This window comes from Ailuropoda melanoleuca, chromosome 10 (assembly GCF_002007445.2).
Source record: "Ailuropoda melanoleuca isolate Jingjing chromosome 10, ASM200744v2, whole genome shotgun sequence".
In the NCBI taxonomy this organism is placed as follows: domain Eukaryota; kingdom Metazoa; phylum Chordata; class Mammalia; order Carnivora; family Ursidae; genus Ailuropoda; species Ailuropoda melanoleuca.
In genome coordinates this window covers 23,258,041-23,264,040 of record NC_048227.1, presented here as the reverse complement: position 1 = coordinate 23,264,040, position 6,000 = coordinate 23,258,041, and the positions used below count along the sequence as shown (strand labels likewise).

Genomic DNA, 6,000 nt, shown 5'->3' with positions numbered 1-6,000 from the left:
AAGAACTTCTCAAACTCAATACACGAGAAACAAATAAACAAATCATAAAATGGGCAGAAGATATGAACAGACACTTTTCCAATGAAGACATACAAATGGCTAACAGACACATGAAAAAATGTTCAAAATCATTAGCCATCAGGGAAATTCAAATCAAAACCACACTGAGATACCACCTTACGCCAGTTAGAATGGCAAAGATAGACAAGGCAAGAAACAACAATTGTTGGAGAGGATGTGGAGAAAGGGGATCCCTCCTACATTGTTGGTGGGAATGCAAGTTGGTACAGCCACTCTGGAAAACAGTGTGGAGGTCCCTTAAAAAGTTAAAAATTGAACTACCCTATGACCCAGCCATTGCACTACTGGGTGTTTACCCCAAAGATACAGACGTAGTAAAGAGAAGGGCCATATGCACCCCAATGTTCATAGCTGCATTGTCCACAATAGCCAAATCATGGAAGGAGCCGAGATGCCCTTCAACAGATGACTGGATTAAGAAGCTGTGGTCCATATATACAATGGAATATTACTCAGCTATCAGAAAGAACGAATTCTCAACATTTGCTGCAACATGGACGGCACTGGAGGAGATAATGCTAAGTGAAATAAGTCAAGCAGAGAAAGACAATTATCATATGATTTCTCTCATCTATGGAACATAAGAACTAGGATGATCGGTAGGGGAAGAAAGGGATAAAGAAAAGGGGGGTAATCAGAAGGGGGAATGAAACATGAGAGACTATGGACTATGAGAAACAAAGAAGACTTCAGAGGGGAGGGGGTGGGGGAATGGGATAGACTGGTGATGGGTAGTAAGGAGGGCACGTATTGCATGTGCACTGGGTGTTATACACAACTAATGAAGCATCGAACTTTACATCGGAATCCAGGGATGTACTGTGTGGTGATTAACATAATATAATTTAAAAAATCATTAAAAAAAAAAGAATATTCCCACATACAAATGGCCAACAGACACATGAAAAGATACTCAACATCACTCATCATCAGGGAAACACAAATAAAAACCACAGTGAGCTATCATCTCTCCCTTGTCAGAATGGCTAGAATCAAAAAGACAAGAAACAACAGGTGTTGGCGAGGATGTGGAGCAAAAGGAACCCTCGTGCACTGTTGGTGGGAATGTGCACTGGTGGTGCAGCCACTGCGGAAAACAGTATGGAGTTTCCTCGAGAAGTTAAAACTGGAATCACCATATGATCCAGTTTACCCAAAGAAAACGAAAACACTAGTTTGAAAAGATAATGCACCCCTATGTTTACTGCAGCATTACTTACAATAGCCAAGATCTGGAAGCAGCCCAAGTGTCCATCCATAGATGAATGGATAAAGAAGATGTGGTATATATACACAATGGAATATTAACCACTAAAAAGAATGAGATCCTGCCATTTGAGGCAAAATGGATGGAGCTAGAGTGTATCGTGCCAAGTGAAATAAGTCAGACAAAGACAAATACCATAGGATTTCACTCATATGTGCAATTAAGAGACAAAACAAACAAACAAAGAAAAAGAAAAGATAAACAAAAAACCAGACTCTTAAATGCAGAGAACAAACAGACGGTTCCCAGAGGGGAGGTTGGGGAATGGGTGAAACAGGTGACGGGGATTAAGAGTACCTTTATCATGATGGGCACTGAGTAATGTATAGAAATGTTGAATCATATTGTACACTAATGAAACTAATACTGTATGAAATGTATGAAACTAATACAGGTTTCCTGCTTACCTGGGCAGGTTTGAGTACAAGCCTAGAAGGCTTCCAGTGCTTCAGGCCTCACAGGATGGAGACCAAGCCCCCCTACTGGCGGGGAAATCCCTCCGTGGTAAGCCTTCTGTGGACCCTGGTGACAAAACTCCTATTCATTCACTTGTTCATTTCCTAATTCATTCATTTATATATATAACAAGTCAAATATATCTTGCGGTCTGATAAATACATGCTAAGTACCATTCTAGGTACTGGGGATAGAGAAATGAATAAAATAGACAACACCCCTTGTGTTCGCAGCGCTTACACTCTACAAGAGGGGGAACATAGAGAATGAGATAAAGGAACAGAATATATTACTATCTGGCAGATGCTGATGAGTGCTAAGGAGAAAAAGCCCATCAGGGAAGATTTGAAAGTGAGAAGGTGAAAGGGAGCACGCTGACACTTTAAATAGGGTGACCATGAGAACTTCACTCAGAAGTTGCTGTTTGACTCGTTAAAAGCAAGATGACAGGCCCCAAATGGAATTGCGTATGGTGGGTCCCATGTCACCAAACTGAGACTTAACTTAATTACAGTCTTCGGCTCTCCCAGAGATGGAATATTAAACCACTCAGTCAGGAATCACCTGATCAGCACTAGTGAGATCATCTGCCACCCCCTAAAGGAAAGCAACCTTGTAATTACCAACCAGACTTTTTGTCTAATGTAACTTCCTTGTTCCTGCTCCCTTCAGCCTATAAAAGTCTTTTGTTTCGTACAGCTCCTCAGAGCTCCTTTCCGTCTGCTAGATGGGATGCTGCCTGATTCATGAATCATTGAACAAAGCCAATAAGATCTTTAAAATTTATTTTGTTCAACAGACTGAAGGGTGCAAAGAAGTGAACTATATGCATTTCTGGGAAAAGAGCAGGAGGGGGCAGGTTGTCTCTCTCCCCTCACCCCCTTTCCACACATAACCCTTTGCTCTCTCTCCTGAGACCCTCTCTGGCAACAGCTCAGCTCATCACAGGGTTCCCTTTCAAACTCTGGACCCCATTCTGATTCCAGACCCTGTCCCTGTGCCCTCAGCCCTACCCAGACCCCTGCCCCTGCCCAGGAACCCAGCCACTCCCTGCATCCACCCCTCTGGCCTGACAACCCTGTGGCTCCACTGTGTCCCTCTGAGGAACCCTCAGCCCCAGCCACACAAATTCCAAGCCTAGTTCTGGCATCTCTACCCCCCACCCCCACAAAGGGAGGAGTGCCATGATAGGAAACTTTTATGAGTAAGAATAAATAATAATAATAGGAGTAGCTAACGCAGAAGGATTTGCTACCAGCCGCCACTGCTCTGAGCACTAAATGTCCCTGGTCTCCACCCTGAGAGCCCCCTGTCCCAGCCACCATTGTCGCCGGTCTGGTCAGAGCAGTGGCCTCCTTTCTGCTTATTCTTTCTGCCTTCCCCCAGTCCATTCCTCACACAGAATTTAGAGATTTCATTCTAAAGCATAGCTTAGATCACATCACTCTCTTATGGAAGAGTCGAGGGGTCTGCCATCACATACAGTCCACTGGCGGCTCTGCACCCCATCATCCTCACCCTCTGACCTCAGCACTCTGCTTTCCCTCCCATTCACAGCGTGTCAGCCACTGTGGTTCCTTCCCTTTCCTCAGGCACACCCTTCCTGGGACCTTTGCTTCTGCCTGGAACACCCTGACCCTGATCTGCAGGCTTTTTTGGTCATTCAGATCCCAGCACACACACCAGCTCCCCCGAGGATGGGTCTCCAAGGCCGCTCTGTCTCCCCACCAACACCTCTGCCTCCAGGGCTTTCTGCCTCTGTTTGCTTCGAATCCTGTATTATTCTTTCTGAGTAGCCATTGTTTATGTTTTTAAACTTCTTCCTGTAAATGCTTTTGTTCACAGCTATTTCCGCACCTCTGGTCCGGATCTGGAGCTGAGTGAATGTTTTTGAATTAACGAATGAACAAAATGACCTAATTTAATTCTCACACAAACCCTATGGTCCATTTCAGTGATTCTCAACCATGACTGCACATTAGGATCTCTTGGGGAACCTTAAAAAAATACTGTTGCTCAAACCCAAACATACTAGGTTCTAATTTCATTGGTGTGTATGGAGTGAGTCTGGGCATCTTTCTTTTTTAAAGCCCCTTAGGTAAAACTAATGTGTAGCCATCTACGCAGTAAACCACACTTAAATTTGTAACCACCTTGGCAGAAGGAAGGCGGCCAGGGCAGGGCCCGGCGGTCAGAACTGCCATTTTCAGTCAAGCCCATACCTGTAGGAAGCCTGGTTACACTCAGGCCTGCTGGGGCCCAGCTGGGCAGCAAACTCCGGGGCGCTTGAGGAGGGAAGTCAGGTCGTGGCCTGAAGAGCAGGTTCCAGACTTCCCCTTACAACAGAGAAGGACTTGCAGGCCACTGGGTCTTCTAAAGAAATCCAGAGGCAGAAATGAAGTCCCTCCTTCCTAGACACACTGGGGCTGCAACAGCCTGAGTAGCAGTGTTCCAAGTTCTGGGGTTCTGGAGGACCAGGGTGGCCCTGGAGAAGAATGACCATTGTTGGGTAAGAAGGCCCTGCCCTGCCTTTGCCTAGAGGAGCCCAAGGACAGGGGTGGGGCTGGAAGTCACAGGGAGGCCAGAAACAAAACACACCCTGGGGTCCCGGGAGTGGTACAAGAGGGTAGCTCTGAACTCAGTGCCTGAATATTAGAATTTGAATCCCAGCTCTGTTCCTAATCAGCTGTGTGGCCCTGGGCATGTCACTCACCCTTTCTGAGTCATTTTCTCACGTGTTAAGTGTTAGAACTCGCAGGGCTGTTGGAACAGTTAGCTGAGCTGACATGGGCCAAGTGGGCCGCAGGGCACCCGGGGGCGGGGGGGGGGGCGGCGCAGAAAGCTGGCTCTCGTCCCACCTCCTAGCCTCCGTCCCACTCCCTGCTTCAGACACACTGGCCTTCTTGTCGTTCCTCCAGTATGACAGTCACACTCCCACCTCAGGGGCATTTGTGGTTTCCTCTGCTGACATCTCTTCCTCGGGTGCATTCAGCTTCGCTCTCTTATCTCCTGCAAGTCTTTGCTCAAATATCACTTTCTCAGCCAGGGTTTTTCCGATCACTTTGTTTAAAACCAGTAACTTCCCCAACCCACTCTCCGGTACTTTCTATCTCTCTAGGCTTTATTTTTCTTCACAGGACTAATCACCTTCTAAATTCCTTATAATTTACTTTGCCTAGCAGGTTAACAGGTGCTCCAACATCTTTGTTGAATGACTAAACAAAAGGCAGTTATTGTTATTATTAGCATCATCATCATTTTTGGTCAGTTTGCAGCCCCCCAGTTCTGTGCTTCCTGATTCTTATTAAATACTGATAGAGAGCAGTGATGTTGAGATCAGGCTGCCTGAAGAGCAGGTCATCTGTCCATCTGTCTCCCTGAGGGCAGAGATTGTATCTTTAGATCTGACTGCAGATATGCAGATAAGAATGGTTGCCTGGGACCCAGTAGGGGTCTGGGCACTGAGGGGAAATGGAATTTGAAGGCCGAAGAGATGATTCTCTGTGGCCACGCTTGGTAGGGAGAGAGAAGAGCTGCCTCCATGGAAATGGGCCACCCTGACAGGGAAACAAAACACAGTGAAGGACCAACACCCAGTGTGACACTAATTACTGCAAAGTAAGGGAGCTGATGCGTAAGCATCCTCTCTGCGAGGCACCCATAGCCTCTCTTCCATTGGAAGGACTCTGAGCCACTTATAGGGATAGGTAAGGAAGGTGCTCTGGAGAGCCTAGAGTTCCCACAGATCCTGGAGACTGAGAGCTGACACCAGCTTCAATGTGATTCTGGAGAAAAAACAAAAAAACAAACTTTGTACCTAGAATGCCAGAGGTCAGTTTTTACCCCCTACACATAGCAACTGTTTGGCAAATAAAAAATGTTCACTAACTGTTAGTTCTCATTTACTCTTCACTGGCTCAAAAATATTTACTAAACTCTCACTGTGTGGCGGGGCACTGTCCTGACGATACGGCTGTACCAAAAATCTAAAATCTCTGTCTTGTGGAGTTCATATTTCTAGTGTACGTGTGTGGCAGGGGACAGATGACACAGGGAATAAATAGAAAATATTGAACAGCAAGTATGAGAGGTGATGATTGTATTAATTAGCTTAACTGTGTAATGTGCATGTCGTGTACCTTAAATGTATGAAATTTTGTCTGTCAACCATACCACAATAAAACTGAAAAAATATT

The 6,000-nt window shown here is 45.7% G+C and overlaps 2 protein-coding genes across 4 annotated transcripts in view; one reads left to right on the top strand and one right to left on the bottom strand.

Moving 5' to 3' along the window:
* PDILT (protein disulfide isomerase like, testis expressed) overlaps positions 1–4,239 on the bottom strand; it is a 41,584-nt gene extending 37,345 nt beyond the window's left edge. The window contains exon 1 of the mRNA XM_002929072.4: positions 4,027–4,239. The gene's annotated coding sequence lies outside the window, so the exon portion shown is untranslated. The remainder of the gene's footprint in view (positions 1–4,026) is intronic.
* Positions 1–6,000, top strand: part of ACSM5 (acyl-CoA synthetase medium chain family member 5) — a 106,530-nt gene that overhangs the window by 62,088 nt on the left and 38,442 nt on the right. For all 3 annotated transcript variants that reach the window (XM_002929075.4, XM_034670302.1, XM_034670301.1), the window contains one exon: positions 1,764–1,852. The gene's annotated coding sequence lies outside the window, so the exon portion shown is untranslated. The remainder of the gene's footprint in view (positions 1–1,763; positions 1,853–6,000) is intronic.